The sequence below is a fragment of the Bos taurus genome, chromosome 5 (assembly GCF_002263795.3).
Source record: "Bos taurus isolate L1 Dominette 01449 registration number 42190680 breed Hereford chromosome 5, ARS-UCD2.0, whole genome shotgun sequence".
Lineage (NCBI taxonomy): Eukaryota > Metazoa > Chordata > Mammalia > Artiodactyla > Bovidae > Bos > Bos taurus.
The window spans coordinates 105870838-105889937 of record NC_037332.1 but is presented as its reverse complement, the minus strand read 5'-3'; the positions used below and the strand labels follow the sequence as shown (position 1 = coordinate 105889937).

The 19100-nt window shown below is 47.8% G+C and overlaps 1 long non-coding RNA gene across 1 annotated transcript; it reads right to left on the bottom strand.

The window, feature by feature from the left end:
• Window positions 1-8788: 8788 nt before the first annotated feature.
• LOC132345349 (uncharacterized) lies at window positions 8789-14744 on the bottom strand. Its single transcript, XR_009494646.1, has 3 exons — window positions 10481-14744; window positions 10052-10223; window positions 8789-9839 (listed from the first exon to the last, which is right to left on the bottom strand). It is a non-coding gene; the product is annotated as an uncharacterized lncRNA (long non-coding RNA).
• Window positions 14745-19100: the final 4356 nt, after the last annotated feature.

Here is a 19100-nt window from a genome sequence, read left to right as displayed (position 1 = left end):
ACCTGAATCCCCTTCTTGCCCTGCAGTCTGGAGGTGTGAACTTCAAGTCAGCTCTGCTCCCCGCGCTGCCCCTCCAGGCTGTGATGAGGAGGAAATGTGATAAAGTGGAGGATGCCCCCCGGTCACCGCATTCCCTGTACACAGGGGCACCCTCCCAGCTGAGACTGACTTCCCAACCCGAGTGTGAGCTTCCAGACATGGAGCCAAACCATCCACATCTTGGTGCAGCCTTCTGACTCACCAGACACGGCGCTCAGCTCTTTATATATCATTTTCTCATTTAATCCCCACCCATAACATTATGGGGTTATTATTTTCATATTCTAGATGAGGAACTAAAACTGGAAGTTAGGTCACTTGCCAAAAGACCGGTAGTTACTAAATGGCTGAGCCAGGATGTTTCTCTAAGCTCATTTCGAAAATCCAGTTACTTCAAAACATGTATTACAAAAGTTTATGCCAATGAAGCGCCTCCTCTCCACTCCCGTGCGCCAGCACAGTCCTTTCCTCAAGGCCACCAGGATCAACCAGTTCTTTTATATCATCCTCTAGATACTGCCTGCATATACTTTCTAATGTGCATCAATATTGCTTTGAATGCATGTGTGCATGCTCAGTTGCTTCAGTCATGTCTGACTCTTTGAGACTGAAGCCCACCAGGCTCCTCGGTCCATGGGATTCTGCAGCAAGAATACTGAAGTGGGTTGTCATGCCCTCCTCCAGGGTATCTTCCTGACCCAGGAATCAAACCTGTGTCTCCTGCATTGCGGGAAGATTCTTTACCACAGAGCCACCTGGGAAGCCCCATTGCTTTGTATACTCCTTACCCCAAATGGTAATGTCCTGTTGTTCAGCACTTTGCTTTGAAACTGAGTAAATATCTTTTTTAAAATTGGAGTAGAGTTGCTCTACAGTGCTGTGCCAGTCCCTTCTGTACAACAAAGTGAATCAGCTGTATGTGTAGATATTCCCCCCCCCCACTTTTTGTGCCTCCTCCCCACCCATCCCATCCTATCCCTCTAGGTCACCGCAGAGCACCAAGCTGGGCTTCCTGTGCTACCCAGCAACTTGCCTCTAGCCATCTATCTAACACGTGATAGTGTAAATACATCGGTGCTGCTCTCAATTCATCCCACCCTCTCCTTTCCCTCTGTGTCCACAAATCCGTACTCTACATCTGTGTTTCTATTCCTGCCCAGCAAGTAGGTTTATCGGTACCATTTTTTTAGATGTCCTATGCGTTAATATACATTTGTATTTCTGTTTCTGATTTCCTTCACCCTGTATAACAGGCTCAAGGTTCATCCACATCTCTACAAATAATCCAATTTCATTCCTTTTTAATGGCTGAGTGATACTCCATTGTGTATACGTACCACATTTTCTTTATCTGTCCCTTTGTCAATGAACATTTAGGTTGCTTCCAAGTCCTGGCTATTGTAAATAAAAGTTAATAAATATCTTAAAGGTGATTTCTCTCTCTGCCCCTCTCTCCATCTCCCTCTCCATGCCTGGGACTTTGCAACTGGATTTGTTCAGAGTCTGTCTCTGCATGGCTGCCTTTTTTTATGGTGGACTTGGGAGTTCATGAGGCATAAAAGCTGGAAGCAACTTAAAGATTCTGCAGGTGACCTCCTCCATCAACAGGTAGGTTCCCCCAAAACCCAGAGCAGGTGACCTGATTAGACCACCACTGCTGGCACGAGCCCAGGAGCCTTCCAGGGTCAGGCTCTGTCTACTGCCAAAGATGGTCTAGATACAGAGGTGGTGGTCAGGACCATCAGACCAGTGTCCAGGGCTGCAGCATCTTAGGGAACCCCTGCCTGACTTGATTTCCTTTCACCAGAGAGAAATCTGGGTACGTGCAGTTGGTCCTAACCACTGGGGAAGAGCTTTGAGTCCAGGAGCACTCATTCCCCAAGCCTCGGTTCAGCCTCTTTAATCTGCCCAGCCCTCACTGCCACATGGGTGAAGGGACTTTAACGCCAGTCTCGGGGGACCAGAAGAGAGTCCCAGGGAGATGGCTGGGTGATCAGGGGGTCGTATGGGGGATCTGAAGTCCCCTTAACACTCTGGGCCTCCATCCTCCAAGTTTCCCCTATTTACATTGTGAAAAATAAGCTATGCTTGAAGGAAACTTCCACAGCATGAAGCTCAAACAAGTTTTAATGTAACTCTTCTTTCTAGAACAGAGAGGACTATGAGTGGACCGCATTATGCCAGTTACATCATGAAGCCAGAATGTCCGAGGACCTGAAGAATAGACCAGTCACTGCTTTTTCCAGTATGGTTTCAGTTCAGTTGCTCAGTTGTGTCAGACTCTTTGCGACCCCATGGACTGCAGCACGCAAGGCTTCCCTGTGCATCACCAACACCAGAGCTTGCTCAAACTCATGTCCGTCAAGTCGGTGATGCCACCCAACTATCTCATGCTCTGCCATCCCCTTCTGCTCCTGCCTTCAGTCTTTCCCAGCATCAGGGTCTTTTCCAATGAGTCAGTTCTTCGCATCAGGTGGCCTTCAGCTTCAGCATCAATCCTTCCCCTGATATTCAGGGCTGATTTCCTTTAGGATTGACTGGTTGGATCTCCTTGCAGTCCAAGAGACTCTCTAGAGTCTTCTCCATCACCATAGTTCAAAAGCATCAGTTCTTCAGTGCTCAGCTTTCTTTATGGTCCAACTCTCACATCCATACATGACCACTGGGAAAACCATAGCTTTGACTAGGCAGACCTTTGTCAGCAAAGTATGGTTTAGGGACCATTTTATCTAGAGATCAAGGATGGTCTAACATTCAGTGGTTCCCAGACTTTTTACACTTGATAAACTAGCACAACTTCACCCCCAAATTTGAGGGCCAATAAAAAGCTGATGACTCAGCATTTTGCCAAATAAGAATATGAATTTAGGGAGGCACAGATGTAGAAAGACTATTTGCTATGATTATTGTTTCACAATGTAAAGATCTTCTGAAAACAAAAAGTAAAATGATCTAAGACTAAAGATACCCCTTCAAAGAATGTTTTCCTTTTTCTATTGCAGTGGAGTTGATTCACAGTGCTGCACTACTTCCAGGTGTACAGCAAAGCGATTCAGTTGTACATACATATATATATTCTTTTCCATTACAGGTTATCGTAAGATACTAAATTTAGTTCACTGTGCTATTCGGTAGGTCCTTATTGTTTATTCAAGGAATGTTTTCTGCTCACATCGCGCATGCTAAGTCTCTTCAATCCTGTCCAACTCTTTTTGACCTTATGGACCACAGCCCTCAAGTCTCCTCTGTCCACGGGATTCTCCAGGAAAGAATATGGGAATGGGTCGTCATGCCCTCCTCCAGAGGCTCTTCCTGACCCAGGGATTGAACCTCCGTCTCTTACGTCTCCTGCGTTGGCAGACGGGTTCTTTCCTACTAGCGCCGCCTGGGAGGCCCACATAAGTAGTCTTTGCTCTCCCTCACACCAGCAAAAGTTTCTTCAAGGACCTTCAGAGATCCATCATGGGTCCTCATTTAGGAGTTAATGAACTTGATGACGTGATGCAGGCATGCTCTTCTTAACCGACGGTGTTTACTAGTAGTTGCCTTAAATTGTTCTTGCATCCTAACCTCCTTCCCTCCTCCCTCATTCCTTCTTCCCTTCCTTCCTTCTCTCCTTCCCTCCCTCCCGTCCTTTATAAATGCTTCTTGAGCAACTACTATGTTCTAGCCATCTTCCTACCACCTTTTCCTCTATAACGAATACTTTTATAGTACCAAAGAGCCCCCCCACACCTGATCAAGAGGAGCCCCTGAGGTTGTAAAGAGAAGCTGGTTGGTTTCGATGGAGTTCTTTCTGACTGGGAGAGCTGGGACAGCAGATGTAGAATGGTAACCCTCAGCCAGAAAGGAAAAGACCCTTAACTCGACTTCGGCTGAAGCAAGAGCCCTTTCAGGTCTATTTTGAGAGATTTGAAAAGCGTGCCTGCACCTGGGGTTTGGTCCCCAGAGAGACCCATCCCAGGAAGCAGGTTGCACTTCCCCTGTGTCCACCTGGCTGGGAGTTCACCTCCACCTGCACCGGCCCATCACCTGCAGGCAACAATGTTGCTGGAGAGTTTTAACATCCCCGGAGGCAACCTTGGATGTGCGATCACATGACCTAGCTGTCCAGGTTGCTCCTGAAACATGCATCACCACTTTGGGTAGGGTTCTATTCCCAAGTCACGCACGCTGTGCAGGTCAGCCCTACCCTGTTGTTTTTAGCCTATTATTTTAGTGCACACTTTTGCAGAATGCAAGGGTTTTCAGGAATGCTCAGGCTATGTTACAGCATAGAACCTTGTGGTAATTTAATACTACTGATCTTTAACTATATGTGAAACTGCAGAACGATCATACCCACAGGATACTAAGCTGCGGTTAAAATTTTTTAAATGTAGAGCTATGCGGGGAAAATCCCCGTAGCAGAGTAAGTGAAAAAAAAAAAAAAAACAAGTTGTAGAACAATATATGCGGTGTGATCTATTCATGGGATGGGGGGATAACCTTCAAAACAACACCTTTTACCCCTATGGGTACATGTATTACATATGTCTGTAAGTTAGAGGGAAACCTCTTTCTCTCTGTTTTGGCAGCTTCAGGGTTTAGTTGCAGTGTGCAGGGGCTTTTTATAAAATTAATTAATGTATTTATTTATGGCTGTGCTGGCTCTCCACTGTTGCTTGGGCTCTTCTCTGGTTGCGACGAGCAGGGGTTACTCTCTAGTTGCGGCGCACAAGTTTATCATTGCGGTGGCTTCTCTTGCAGTGGTGCACGGGCTCTAGAGCATTTGGGCTTCAGGAGTGGCAGCTCCCGAGTTCTAGGGCACAAGTTCAGTAGTTGTGGCACACAGGCTTAGTTGCTCTGCCACACACGCGATCCTCCCAGACTAGGGACGGAACCCACGTCTCTTACATTGACAGGCGGATTCTTTACAGCTGGACCACCGGGGAAGCCCATTGATTATGTATTTAACAGCTAATTAAAACATAATAAAAAGAATTCAAATACTCCCTCTTCATCCAGAGATTGGAATTAACAAAGTCTTTAATGATAAACCTTGATGATGGCTCCTGGGGCCTAGGTGGGGAGGAGAAGGGGGAAAAAAATGAAGACGTGAGGGGAGCAGAAGGGGCTTCCCTGGTGACTCAGACGATAAAGAATCTGTCTGCCATGCAGGATACCAGGGTTCAATCCCTAGGTCGGGAAGGTCCCCTGCAGAAAGGAATGGCAACCCACTCCTGTATTCTTGCCGGGACAATTCCATGGACAGAGGAGCCTGGTGAGCTATAGTCCATGGGGTCACAAAAAGGAGGACACGACTGAGCGACTAACACAACTCAAAGGGGAACAGAGCTCTGATTACTCTGAGTGACAGGTGACAATGACTTCCTAATTTTACAGAAACCAAGCATATTTTGATGGCTGTAAAGGGCCATGGGGGCGAGGGTGGAATTCCCCAGAAGAAAAGGCCACAGCCATTAGTGGACTTTCCACCCCGAAGCCACCTACCGCCCAACATCCAACTCGGGGATGAGCGAGAGAAGGATACAGGAAGTTGCTGTGAGTGGCCCTGGATCTCGGTGCAGGGGCAGATGGTCAGAGCGCCTTCGGAGGGGCCACAGACCAGGGGATTTCCTGGGGGTGGAGTCTTGGGTGAGGCCCCCAGGCTATTCTGAGTGTCCCCCCTCCTCGCTGCCCCAGCTCCCCCACACTGGTTCCAGGAAGCCTGCCTGGGATTATCAGAAGTTGCCATCTTCAGCTGTGTTCAGCGGGTGCGGAGGGGGTGGAGGGCACAGGCCACCTGGTTGTGAACTGAAAGAGCCCAGAACCAGGAAGCAGGAGGACAGCCACCCGAGGGGGTGGTGTGTGTGTGTGTGTGTGTGTGTGTGTGACTCTGGACAGTGCACTCAACCCCCTGGGCACTGCTGGCCCCCCCTTCCATGTGTAACATGTAAAAGTGGGATAATATTTCATCTCAGGGCAACCTCCAAAGGCTGTGGAGAAAACTATGCAAGATAAGGCATGTGAAAGTGATCTGTAAACTGCAAGGTGCCATGAAAATATAAGTGACTCATTTCTGTCCAGATGCAACTCATACGTCACCTCCTCCAGAAAGCCCTCCCTGGTTCCCTAGCCTAGCTTTCCTGTTGTTGTTCGGTCGCTAAGTCATGTTCGACTCTTTGCAATCTCATTGATGGCAGCATACCAGGCTTCCCTGTCCTTCACTCTCTCCTGGAGTTTGCTCAAATTCACGTCTGTTGAGTGGGTGATGCTATCCCACCATCTCATCCTCTGCTGCCCACTCCTCCTTTTGCCTTCAATCTGTCCCAGCATCAAGGTCTTTTCCAGTGAGTCAGCTCTTTGCATCAGATGGCCAAAGTATTGGAGCTTAGGGGTTTCTATTCTTGGAGCTCTATGGCTCACCATGTGAACTTTGGTTTTAACCCTTCATTTGTCCTGTTATATTGATGGACTTGGAGGACAAAATCATGTTTGTTTTCCAGTCCCAGCTTCCATCACCACGCTGGACACACAGTAGGAACTCGAGAATTGGCTTGAAAGAGATGTGTATGTGGATGAGGGATGGTTGTCTTCTCCAAATGATGTGGAGTACCCACCGACTCATCCTTGCCACAAGCCCTGGGATGCTGACAATTGTCATGTAGTCTCTAGATCGCATGGACTGCAGCCCGCCAGGCTCCTCTGTCCATGGGATTCTCCAGGCAGGAATACTGGAGTGGGTTGCCATTTCCTTCTCCAGGGGATCTTCCTGACTTAATCTGTGCTTCTTTCTGTCCCCTGAGTATATATTCTTTATGTGCACCCCTAAAATCCAGATCCTAACTCCTTAGATGTCAGGGGCCTTGTCTAGTAATAAATCAGTAGTTTTAAAAATAGATGGTAATGTTAACACAACTGGAATTTTAAAAACAAAGAACTCAGTAGGGGAAAGTAAACCCTCTTGAACTTAAATACCCACACACAGACACATCCTCAGAGCTCCCCAAGGCCCTGTCAAGTCTTAGGGTACAAGATCTGGTCCCCAAGTCTGAATGCTTCTTCTGAGACAGGCCCACAGACTGTCCCTAGTTGAGTCTCTGGGAACTTTTCAAGACTCTGGGGAAAGAGCCAGCCCCTGTGTACTGAGGGTCCACCCCAAGGCAGAAGCCTCCCACTCCTGCCGGGCAAGGCCAACAGCCCTTCAGGGAGACTGAGGAGAGGAAAGGGTCCCTCTGGCTGGAGGAGAGGGGGTGCTCTGCGGAGGAAGGGTGGTTTGTGGGACCCCCCCCAGGGAGACAGTAAGGGTGACAAGCCCAGAGCATGCTGACAAAGAGGGGGGCAGCTGTGAATACAGGCTGGATGGGCAGAGCTGGGCTGGGGAGAACCGTGGGGCACTTTAGGGTGATTCTCTTTCAAAAAAGTTTCTGGAGTCTGGAGCAGGCGACTGCCCCGGGAAGGATTCAAATGAAGGATCTTGCGGGGAGCTGAGCAGATCCTTGGAGGAGAGACACAGGACGACATGCCAGGGCTCATCCCCACCACCCACTCTGGCAGGGGCCCCATTAAACACTGAGAGCTCTTTGGGGTGGGTGCTGCTGCTTCATGGCCCCCGCCAGCTGCCAGCAGAGTCTCTTTCTGACCCTTGTTCACCCGGACACCATGTGTACTAAGGCGAGCTGGAGACCTTTCGCCTGTGTTACTAGGCACCTTAATAGGCAGTTCTTAGCTGCACCGTGGACCAGACAAGGTGATGCTGGAACTACGCTCTTAACACAAGGCATTTAAGATCGTCTGGTTTCTTCCCAGCCAAGCAGACATAATTGCATCATAATGGGCATCTCATTCTAAACATTAAATGGAGATGATGAACTTTGGGTGCCCCCACTTCAGGATGATGTGGGGATGGAACAGGAAAAATCCTCAGGTCCCACAGGCCCAAAGCCTCTGGGTCCCAAACACCTAAAATATCTCTAAAATCCACAACCTCAAAGCCTCAGAGTTGCTCCTCCACTGCGCTTTATAACCTCCTCCCCTTCCTTTACCAAGCTTTCCCTGTCACAGGCCACAGCTCCAGGGGAAGGGAGAGTGCCCGCATCCCCAGCTCTGGGGTGAAGCATCGCTCCCTGTGTCCTTGATGCCGCTGAGGGTGAATGCGATCTGGGATCACAGGTAGGGCTGGCCCTTGGGCTCATCAGCAAGCTTGGTGTGTGGAGGTTTTGTCTGTCTCAGTTAACCCATCTGAGACTTGGAAGAAGTTGAAATTTAGGGTGAATCCAATGGGTCAGAAAGATGGAGGTCCACAGCAGGGCAACGAATACACAGAACATAGACGTGTACATACACATAAACACACACACACACACATGCTCACGCACCATCCATCACTTGTGTGCCTTATGGGATTTAAAAGAGAAGCAGAATGAAAGACTCAGTTGCTTTCTCAACAACGTGGATGTGTCTCACAAAGGAACTCTGGAGCAAGTGAAGGCAGATACCAAAGACAACAGGTTCTATCTGATGCAACTGAGGCTAAGTCCCAAACAGGCCGAAGGAACCCACGCTATGAGAAATAAGTGGGGTCATAACCAGCGCCTCTGACATTCTCTGGGAGGGCATGAAGGCAGCTGCAAGGGGTTGCTGGAGATATTCTGCCTTGACGTCAGAATCAAGGCTGGTAACCTGAAGGTGTGCACCTTGTAAAAATTGAGTTCATTTATAAAGTGGGCACATCAGACTCAGAACATATAAATTAAGTATAGACATAAAGGCATTTATTACATTACAGCTTACATGTATATCTTGTGTGCATGCTCAGTCACTCAATCGTGGCCGACTCTGCAACCCCATGGGCTATAACCCACCAGGCTTATAACAAATCAGTTATCAAGCCATGAAAAGACATGAGAAACCTCAAAAGTATATTGTTAAAGTGAAAGAAGCCAATCTGAAAAGGATACACAATATGATTTTGTCTATATGGACGTTCTGGAAAAGGCAAAACTACAGAGATGGTTGAAAGATTGGTAGTTGCCAGTGACCAAGGCAGGAATAAATAGGAAGAACACAGGGGCTTGTTAGGGCAGTGAAACTATTCTGTTTGATACTGTGATGGTAGAAATAGGTCATTACACATATAGAACCCATAGAATGAACAACAGGAAGAGGGAACCTTACTGTAAACTGTGTGTTAGTTAGGAAGGTATCAATACTGGCTCATCAATTATAAGAAACGCACCACGGTAAGTTAAGATGTTAATAATTGGGGAAACTGGAGGAGGAGTGGTGGGGTATATAAGAATTTTTGTACTTTCCCCTCAATTTTTCTGTAAGCTTGAAATTGCTCAAAAACATCTGGGAATTTTTAAAAGATTGTAGTTAAAACAGAAATAAACTCACAGACATAGAAAACAAACTTATGGTTACAAAACGGGGGAAAAGGGTCAGGGATAAATTAGGGGTTTGGGATAAGCAGATACACACTATTACATACGATATATTGATAGACTCAATAAAATAAACAACAAGGAGCTGCTATAGAGCACAGGGAACTATATTCAATATTTTGTAATAACCTATAACAGGGAGGAACCTGAAAAAGAATCGGCTCAGTTCAGTTGCTCAGTCGTGTCCAACTCTTTGCAAACCCATGGACTGCAGCACGTCAGGCTTCCCTGTCCTTCACCAACTCCCGGAGCTTGCTCAAATCCACGTCCATTGAGTCAGTGATGCCATCCAACCATCTCATGCTCTGTCATCCCCTTCTCCTCCTGCCTTCAATCTTTCCCAGCATCCGGGTCTTTTCCAATGAGTCAGTTCTTCACATCAGGTGGCCAAAAAGAATAGGTATATATGATATCAGTGAATCACTTTGCTATACACCCGAAACACTGTAAATCAAATATACTTCAATTTTTTTAAAGCAGTTGCATCACTTGAGATAGTGCTTAAGCTTTCAAGACCTTCATTTCAGGTTCCTTAACCTATGGAATGAGGGGTTTCCCAGGTGGCACAGTGGTAAAGAACCCACCTGTCAGAGCAGGAGAAGTGGGTTTGATCCCCAGATAGGGAAAATCCCTTGGAGGAGGAAATGGCCACCCACTCCTGTATTCTTGCCTGGAAAATTCCATGGAGAGAGGAGCCTGGAGGGTTATAGTCCCTGGGGTCACAAAAGAGTCAGCCATGACTGAGCAGGCAGGCACCTGTGAAATGAGAGAGTTTGACAAGGTCAGTCTCAGAGTCCCTGTAGGAGGGTGCCTATAAAGGTGGACAGATCAGCTCCCCACCATCCACCATCCCTCTCCCAAAGGCATGCGTGTTACAGGCAGCCCAGGATCAGCGCGCTCACTCAGGTGGTTGGAGACCCAGTGCCTGGGCCGTATGGGCTTCCAGGACAGGGATGTTCAGGGCAGAACCAGAGGGGACCCAGGGCCCTGGGCTGCTGGAGGTGGAGGGTCACCTTCACTGCATGAATCAGGAGGCAGGAAGAGCTTCAGAGCGTCCTTAAGGTCCCTGGAGGGAGCTGAGGGGCTCTGCTGGAGGCGGGCAGCTTTCACAGAGCAACAGCCCCAAGAGACTTCCGTCCTGAAGAGCAGGCAGGAACCCTCTGTCTACACAGGACGCAAGGCGGAAGGGGCAGAGGTTTGGCACAAAGTGGGCAGCAGGGCCAACGTCACAGCTGCAGGAGCAGTGGGCCTGGGAGGCCCCTGGGGGTTCCGTGGAGAAGCCTGGGGGCCCCCACACCCACCTGCAAACCCAGACTCAGCCAGCCCTGGTCAGAGTCTCTCTTCCCCCCTCCAGGAGCAGGTCACGCCACACCGAAACCGGGCTCCTTCAGATTCAGGATCTCCAACCTCAGCTCGGAGATTTCTTTTTCGTTTCTCAGTTTCCTTGACCCCTTTCTCCACAGCAGATTTTTCAAACTTGTGCTGAACCTCCTGCAAGCTGTCTCCCCACCTCCCACATTCAGGGGGGCCCTCCTCCGCCTCACCTGCAGCCCCGCCCACTCCTTCCTCCTTCCTCTCCTCACTCTGGAAGCCAGGGCCCCACTGGTCTCACAGGCATTCTTCCATCCCTGCCCTGATTCTGCTCTCTCCAGGATCTTCAGCATGAATGTGTTCCCTCCCTGTCCATTTCTCCTTTGGCCCCCTTCCCCGGGACCTTTCGCTGGTTGACTCCCTTCCTTGATCACCCATCAGGTGGGCTTCTCTCTGATGACCGCTCTCCCTATACCCTCTCTAAGTGATGCCAGCAGCTTCCCAGGTCTCACTGAGGGGGATGCTCTGGATGCCAGGAGCATGGCTAAGGCCATGTCTCTCCTCTGAGCATCAGGTGGGTCGGTCTGACTCTTCCTGGTCACCCCACTTACAGGCCTTTCCTACATAAACCCCCATTTCCAAGGACCCACTCCCACCTCCCCCATGGAAGGGATACATCCAGGGAACCTCACTGACACCCCAGAACCCTGACCTCCTAGGCATACCAATGCAAACACCAAGGTCATAGCTGATTGGAGCCAGTATAGAAATCTGACTCTCTCTCTTGAAAATGGGAGTTTGGAGATGCAGGGAAGAGATCAGAAGGCGAGAGACACTTGTTCTCAGCATAGCTGCTGGCAGGATGTCCCTGCTTAGGACCTGCCAAGCCATTGCTGTTCATCTTTTTTTTTTTCTCCTCTGAAACCATATTCCTCCTCCAGCTGCCACCCCAGAAGCTTCTCATTCTCTCCCCTTGCTGTTCATCTCCGATTAACCACTGAAATTGCTTTCTGGCCAGTCTGCTGCCTCCAGGCTGTGCCCCCATCATTCTCCACGTGCACCCCGAGTGCTTATTCTACAAGAGAAACCTCCTGGGGTCACCCTGTCACAGAACAAACCCTCTCTCCTGACTCACCAGCCCCTGCTTGACCCAGCCCTGATGCCTGCTCAGTGGCACTTCTGGCCATCCCTTGCCTTGCTGTGGACCCTGCAGCCAGGGTGCACTTTCCCAAATTCTCTGTTCTCTCTCCCCTGTGGACTTTGGATGTGGCTTTTTGAAGGCTCTGCCTGGAACATTTTTTCTCCTTCCCTTTTTGGCTGCATAATTCTTTTTTTAAAAAAAATTATGCATTTATTTATCTGGCTGCCCTATATCTTAGTTGCAGCACAAGAGCCCTTTAGTTGTGACATGTGGGATCTCGTTCCTTGACCAGCGATGGAAACTGGGTCCCCTGCATTGGGAGCTCAGAGTCTTCCCCACTGGACCACTGGGGGAGTCCCTGGCTGTACAATTCTTGACCAGCCTTTTGGTTATGCCCTTAACTGTCTCTTGCTCGGGAAAGCTCTTCCTGGTGTCGCCAGTCATGGTCCGGCACAGCAGCCTTCCTTCGCTCCATCACACCACACTCCACCACACTCCCCGAGAGTTCCCTCTGCGTTGTTCTGACTCCATCCTGGACTGGTAGCCACTTGGACAAAATCCACCACTGAGTTTCATGGCCCTGGCATGAAATCTGGCACATCAAAGCTGTTGAATGAACAAATGAATGAATTTGTGAGTGCCTTATAAGTATTTATCACTTGTTATAGGCACTGAAGACTCAAAGATGAAAAACAATATCCTGCATAAAAGAACTTGGAGGTAGACCAATAAGGCAGCAAGTATGACAAAGGGTTGTAAATGCTATGAGAAAGCATAATGGGCGGGGTGGAGACAGGTATAGAGAAGGATGGGATCGATTCTACCATCTCAAGGGGTGCTTGAGAAATTCTTTTTCCTTCTCTCTTTTCAAAATTTTCCACTTCGAAATCATTTAAGACTTATAAATACTGCAAAAATAGTACAGGGTTCCCTTCCACCCTACCCCTAGGGCTCTCAACCGTTGACAGCTTAAATAACCATGGTTCAGTGACCACAACCAGGAAGTCACTTTGATATGATGCTATCAGCTAATTATAGGCCTTATTCAAACTTCACCAATTTGATTTACTCATATCTTTTTTTTTTTTTTTTCAGGACCAGGGTCCAATCCTGGATTCTACATCCTATTTAGTTATATTTAGTTGCCTTAATCGCTTTCAATCTGGTACAATGTTCTTACTCTTTCCCTTTCTTTTCTTTCCTGTTTTCTGTTTGTTTGCTTTTTACTTGTTTGTTTGTTTTATGACCTTGACAGTTTGAAAAGTATTGGCTGGTGATTTTGTAAAATGCCCCTCTGTCTGGATTTGTCCAGTGGTTTCTCATGATTCGATGGAGGCTGTTAATTTTGGCAAGAATCTCACAGATGGGACTCTATGCCCTTCTCAGTGTATCCTATCAGGGGCTTTGTGATGTTGCTGGTTCTCAATCCTGGTGATGTAAACTGCGGCCACTTGGTGGAGGTGACGTCCACCAGGCTTCTCCACTATTATCATTTTTCTTTTGTGATGAATAAATCTCTTGCGAGGAGATAGTTTGAGACTCTGCAGATATTCTGTTTTCCATCTATTTTCACATCCCACATTCAGCATCCACCCATGAGACATACTTGCCACAATCATTAATGGAGCATTGCCAAATTGTCCTTTTTTCTCCCTCTCTCATTTCTTCTACATTTATCAATTGGAATTCTCCTGTGAAAAAGAAATGTTCCTTTTTTCTCCCTTTGTGTATATACTTTATTCAATTATTTATATCAGCATGGACTCATGAACATTTATCCTCTTCTCTTCTACGGGTTATCACTCATTCTTATTATTATCTACTTTATTACTCAAAAAAGTAATATCCCCGTGTCCCACGTAGTGTGGGGCACGGGGATAAATCTGATTCTTTCCTAAAAGTCATCATAGTCTCATGGTTGAGACAGCTAATCAAAGACTATCGGAAGACATATTGTCCAGAAAGCAAATACAGAAACCCACTGGAAGCCACCGTTATGTAATTTTCTACTATTCTTGGTCATTTAGGAGAAGTGATTCTCGAGAGATGAGTAGGTGCTTCCCAGCCAGAACAGGGTGGGCAGGACAGGTCAGGGAAGTAGCTGCAGCAGAAGCATCCATGTGCAACAGCCTGGGTACCGCAGAAGAACAGGGTGTTCCGAGTGGCTGAAGCAAAGGGTTTGCACATGAGATAGAGCTGGGCAAGATGTAAATTTGGAGAGAGAGAAGCAGGGTCCAAATCCCAGAGTGGGCGGGGGACCCAGATGTCTGACTCTGGGCCGATGTCAACACTGTAGGTGAGAAGCCACTAACAAGGCTCAAGTAGCAGAATCACATGTTGGGTTTAATGATTTTTAAAGTCTTTCTTTCTCTGTGAGAGAGAGAGAGCTAGGAGAGTGTGAGGCTGCAGGTGGGCAGTCAGCTACAGGATCAGTGCCAGAGTCAAGCTGAAAGGATGAGGGTTTGAGGAGTCAGCGGTAGGGATGAAAAGTGGAGGCAGGTCTGAGAGATGGGAAGGAGGTAGATTCAAGTGTGTTCTGTGACCATATGCGGGGAAGCTCTGGAGTGTCTTAGGCTGATAGTGACATAATTTGTTGTTCAGTCACTCAGTCGTGTCCACTCTTTGCAACCCAGTGGACTGTAGCATGCCAGGCTTTCCTGTCCTTCACTGTCTCCCAGAGTTTGCTCAAATTCATGTCTATTGAGTCAGTGATGCCATCCAACCATCTCATCGTCTGTCGCCCCTTCTCCTCCTGCTCTCAATCTTTCCCAGCATCAGGGTCTTCCAATGAGTCAGCCCTTCGAATGAAGTGGCCAAAGTATTGGAGCTTCCACTTCAGCATCAGTCCTTCCAATGAATATTCAGGACTGATTTCTTTTAGGATTGACTGGTTTATCTCCTTACTGTCCAAAGGACTCGCAAGAGTTTTCCCCAGCACCACAGTTCAAAACCATAAATTCTTCTGGGCTAGCTTTCTTTATGGTCCCACTGTCACATCCATACATGACTACTGGAAAAACCATAGCTTTGACTATACAGACCTTTGCTGGCAAAGTGATGTCTCTGCTTTTAGGGGTTGAGGTTTAGGATAGCCACTCTGGCTCCTGGATGCAATATGGAAAGAGAAAGCCCCGTTGGCCCAGGGGAGATAAAGACCACTTGGGATGATGGCAGGGGAGAGCAAAAGAAGGAGCAGATTTGAGAGATGCTGAGGACGGAAAACCCACAGGACTTGGCCATGGATAGGATGCTCGACCGAAAGAGAGATATGTATGGAGGAAAACTCCCAGGTTTCTGGAATTGACAACACTTGACACTAACTGAGCACTCAATTCATGTCAGGCACAGTTCAAGTCAAGCTAAGGGAGAAAAAAAATCACACAAAGACACACACACATAGTTTACACGTGGGGTACCTCTTTGGATACACAAGAAACTGTTTATAAATGTTGCCTTAGGGAGGAATTGAGTATCTAACAAAGATCAAAATACTATCTAATAGGACTTCCCTGGTGGTCCAGTGGTTAAGAATTCACCTGCCAATGCAGGGGACACGGGTTCAATCCATCCAGGAAGATCCCACATGCCATAGGGCACCTAAGCCCATGTGCCACAGCTATTGCAGCCCATGCACCCTAGAGCCCATGCTCTGCAACAAGAAAGCTGCTGCAACGAGAAGCCCATGCACAACTAGAGAAAGCCCAAGAACAGCAACAAAGACCCAGCCAAAAATTTTAAAAACTAAAATCAATTCGGTCCAGTTCGGTTCAGTCGCTCAGTGGTGTCCGACTTTTTGCGAGCCCATGAATCACAGCACGCCCGGCCTCCCTGTCCATCACCAACTCCCAGAGTTCACTCAGACTCACGTCCATCGAGTCAGTAATGCTATCCAGCCATCTCATCCTCTGTCGTCCCCTTCTCCTCCTGCCCCCAATCCTTCCCAGCATCAGAGTCTTTTCCAATGAGTCAGCTCTTCGCATGAGGTGGCCCAGTACTGGAGTTTCAGCTTTAGCATCATTCCTTCCATAGAAATCCCAGGGCTGATCTCCTTCAGAATGGACTGGTTGGATCTCCTTGCAGTCCAAGGGACTCTCAAGAGTCTTCTCCAACACCACAGTTCAAAAGCATCAATTCTTCAGCTCTCAGCCTTCTTCACAGTCCAACTCTCACATCCATAAAAAAATACTGCCTAGTAAAACTCTTGGAGAACTGGTGCTGGATGTTTTCTCCATGTGTGCTTGCTAATACCCACCTTCAGTTTGACTGACTGAATCCACACAGTCTACAGTCACTGAGTGTTGCAGCTGCAGGTTCTGTGCAGGTAAAACAGGAGAACAGAAGAAACATTGTCCCCTAGCAAGCTAAGACAGAAAAGAGGGAAGAACCAGGCATCACACCCAGCTCCTTCCTCCAGAGCAGCCAATCAGCTCGGTCCCTCACAGAGGTGGGCGGGGTTTGGAACAGGAAGGTGCCACCTCCATGGGCTCCCAGCTAACATTCCCAACTCCTGGCTCACTGAACTGGCTGAACTAACCCACTGTGCTTATGGTGTGTCCTTCCAGGTCTGTTCAATCTTGCCCCCACCATCAAGTGGAATTTTCACAATATCAACTACTGGTCCTTTGGGCAGCCTCCTAGAACCACAGCTGGGCAAAGCAGATTTGATTGCCTGAAGGTCAGAAATAAAACAGGACCAGACATTTCAATTGACTCCAAGGCCGCTAGGTACCTAAGCTGGAAAACTAACTCCCTATCCCATTTTCCACCTCAGATTATGAAGCACCAAACAGCATGATAGAGCTCATCAGATTTACTGTGAAAGCAAATGACAATATACTCCAATACTTTGGCCACGTGAATGCAAAGAGCCAACTCATTGGAAAGACCTTGATGCTGGGAACGAGTGAAGGCAAAAGGAGAAGAGGGCAGCAGAGGATAAGATGGTTAGATAGATAGCACCATTGACTCAATGGACATGAATTTGAGCAAACTCCAGGAGATAGCAGAGGACAGAGGAGCCTGGCATGCTGCAGTCCATGGGATCACAAAAAGTCGGGCATGATTTAGTGAGTGAACAACTAAATGGCAATATAAAAATACTCCATAAAATTCCAACACAGAGAAGCCTCAAGCTTGAGTATAAATTAATTCCCATGGTGAATTTCTGATCCTGCTCAGCCATAGCTGAAGGGGCTCTGAGGGTCTGGATGGAGCTGGGGCCACTGCCTGGACCATCTCTAGTGGGGAGAGGTGTGGACCCTTCAGCACCTTATAGGGATGCTGAGAGCACCAAGTCTTTCACGAGACTCAGCTTAACATCCTAAGAGCTAATGTGCTGAACCCAAAAGATGAATGACTTACCATCTGCAAACTCAGGAAATCCCCAGCTCTCAGGGCAGATGTATGAGCAAGAGTATATTCCCCTAGGCTCTGTAGGTGATGCTGCAAAGACCAAGAGAGAAACTCAAGCAAGGGAGGAAAGGAAGATGTGGATCAAGAAAACCATTTCTGTTCTGCCAAGATGCTAGTCAGGCAATGGAAGACAGGGGTCTGGGGTCCACTTAAACTCAACAGGGTCAAATCTCCCCCTCCTTTTACCACTGTGCAAGTGCCATTATAAGGGGTAGGGAGCCATGCACAGGGTCTCCCTCTGAGACAGCAGGTCTGAGATGTCATTGCCTTCTTGTTGTTGTTACGTAGTCGTTCAGTCATGTCTGACTCTTTGTGACAGTCCATGGACTGTAGCACATCAGACTCCTCTGTCCATGGGATTCTCCAGGCAAGAATACTGGAGTGGGTTACCATTCTCTTCTCCAGGGGATCTTCCCGACCCAAGGACAGAACCCAGATCCCCTGCATTGGCAGGTGGATTCTTCGCACTGAACCACCTGGGAAGCCCCCGTTGTAATCGTGTAAGTTAGCAGTCTGCAGTGATGCTGGCTCCAGTGACCAGGTCTTCTTCTTTGAAGTACCTTCCTTTCCCAACTAGAAGTCAGACTCTCTGAATGTCCATTTTTCCGGGCTCCGGTGCCTCCTTGGGCACCTTCGACCCCCCCTGAAGGCATCCCACCACAGGGCATCCTTGCCGAGACCCCAGACTGTCCCCTAAAGAAGGTGGCTTTCTTCCCTCATCCCCCTGTGTTCCAAATGGAGGATCACTCAGGCACAATCCTGAACCAAAGCCGGATTGATGCTTCTGCTCCCATGCACTTCTCAAGATGCTCTTCTTTGTAGACCTTTTAAAAATATCCACCCTTTGAAAATCATTGCTTTTCTTCAAATCTTTTCCTGCAGGGACCAGATATTTCCCCTGTGCTTTCTTCCCCTCAACTGTCCCTGGCTTCTTTCAGGCAAGCTCAGCTTTGTATCAGTTGAACCTGCTTTTTTTTTTAAGTTGGCCCTTTATTTCATATAGAGCCCGCCCTCTCTTGTGTTTTCCAAGAATTGTTTTCTGAACACAATCCTCCAGGGTCTTTTCTTATGGGATTTCCCATGATGGGAGATACGAAACCATTCATTCTGGGTCTGTTCAAAGCAAACCGCTGTTTAGACAAATCTTACTAAGCTGGAAAATCCCACTCAGAGGTCTTCTCCCATCAGTCCTGCGTCTCCTTGTGTCTGGGCTTGTTCCGAGCTTGTCCTGCCCAGCTGTTCTGTCATCCGTCCCATTGGTCCTGTGTTTTCCTTCAGAAACCAAATTCCATGAATGTCTCAGGTGTTCTCTTAGACAGAGGTATTTCCTGGGTCACAAAGTTCATGAATTTTTTTTTTTTTTTTTAGTATTTCACACTGATCTTTCTAGTCTTTCACTGTCCAAAAAATTTCAATTAACTTATGTATTTTTAATTAGAGGATAATTACTTACACTATTGTGTTGGTTTCTGCTATACAACACCATGAATCAGCCATAGGTATGCCTATGTCTCTCTCCCTTTTGAACCTCCCTCCCTCCTCCCACGCCATCGCATCTTCTTTGGATAGATTTATCCAAAGCTTTTTTTTTGTCCCATCCTTTAAGGGGCTGTTGCCAATTGTTCTTACTATGTACGCTCTTACTGCGGCCCTCCTCCCAGCAGATCTAAAAGGACAGACACTTCTCAGATTTTCCTGGATCTTGGCTACCCCTGGGAAAGTCATTGCAGTCTGCTTTCTGTAAAATGTTGCTTCTTTTCTCTGCTGCT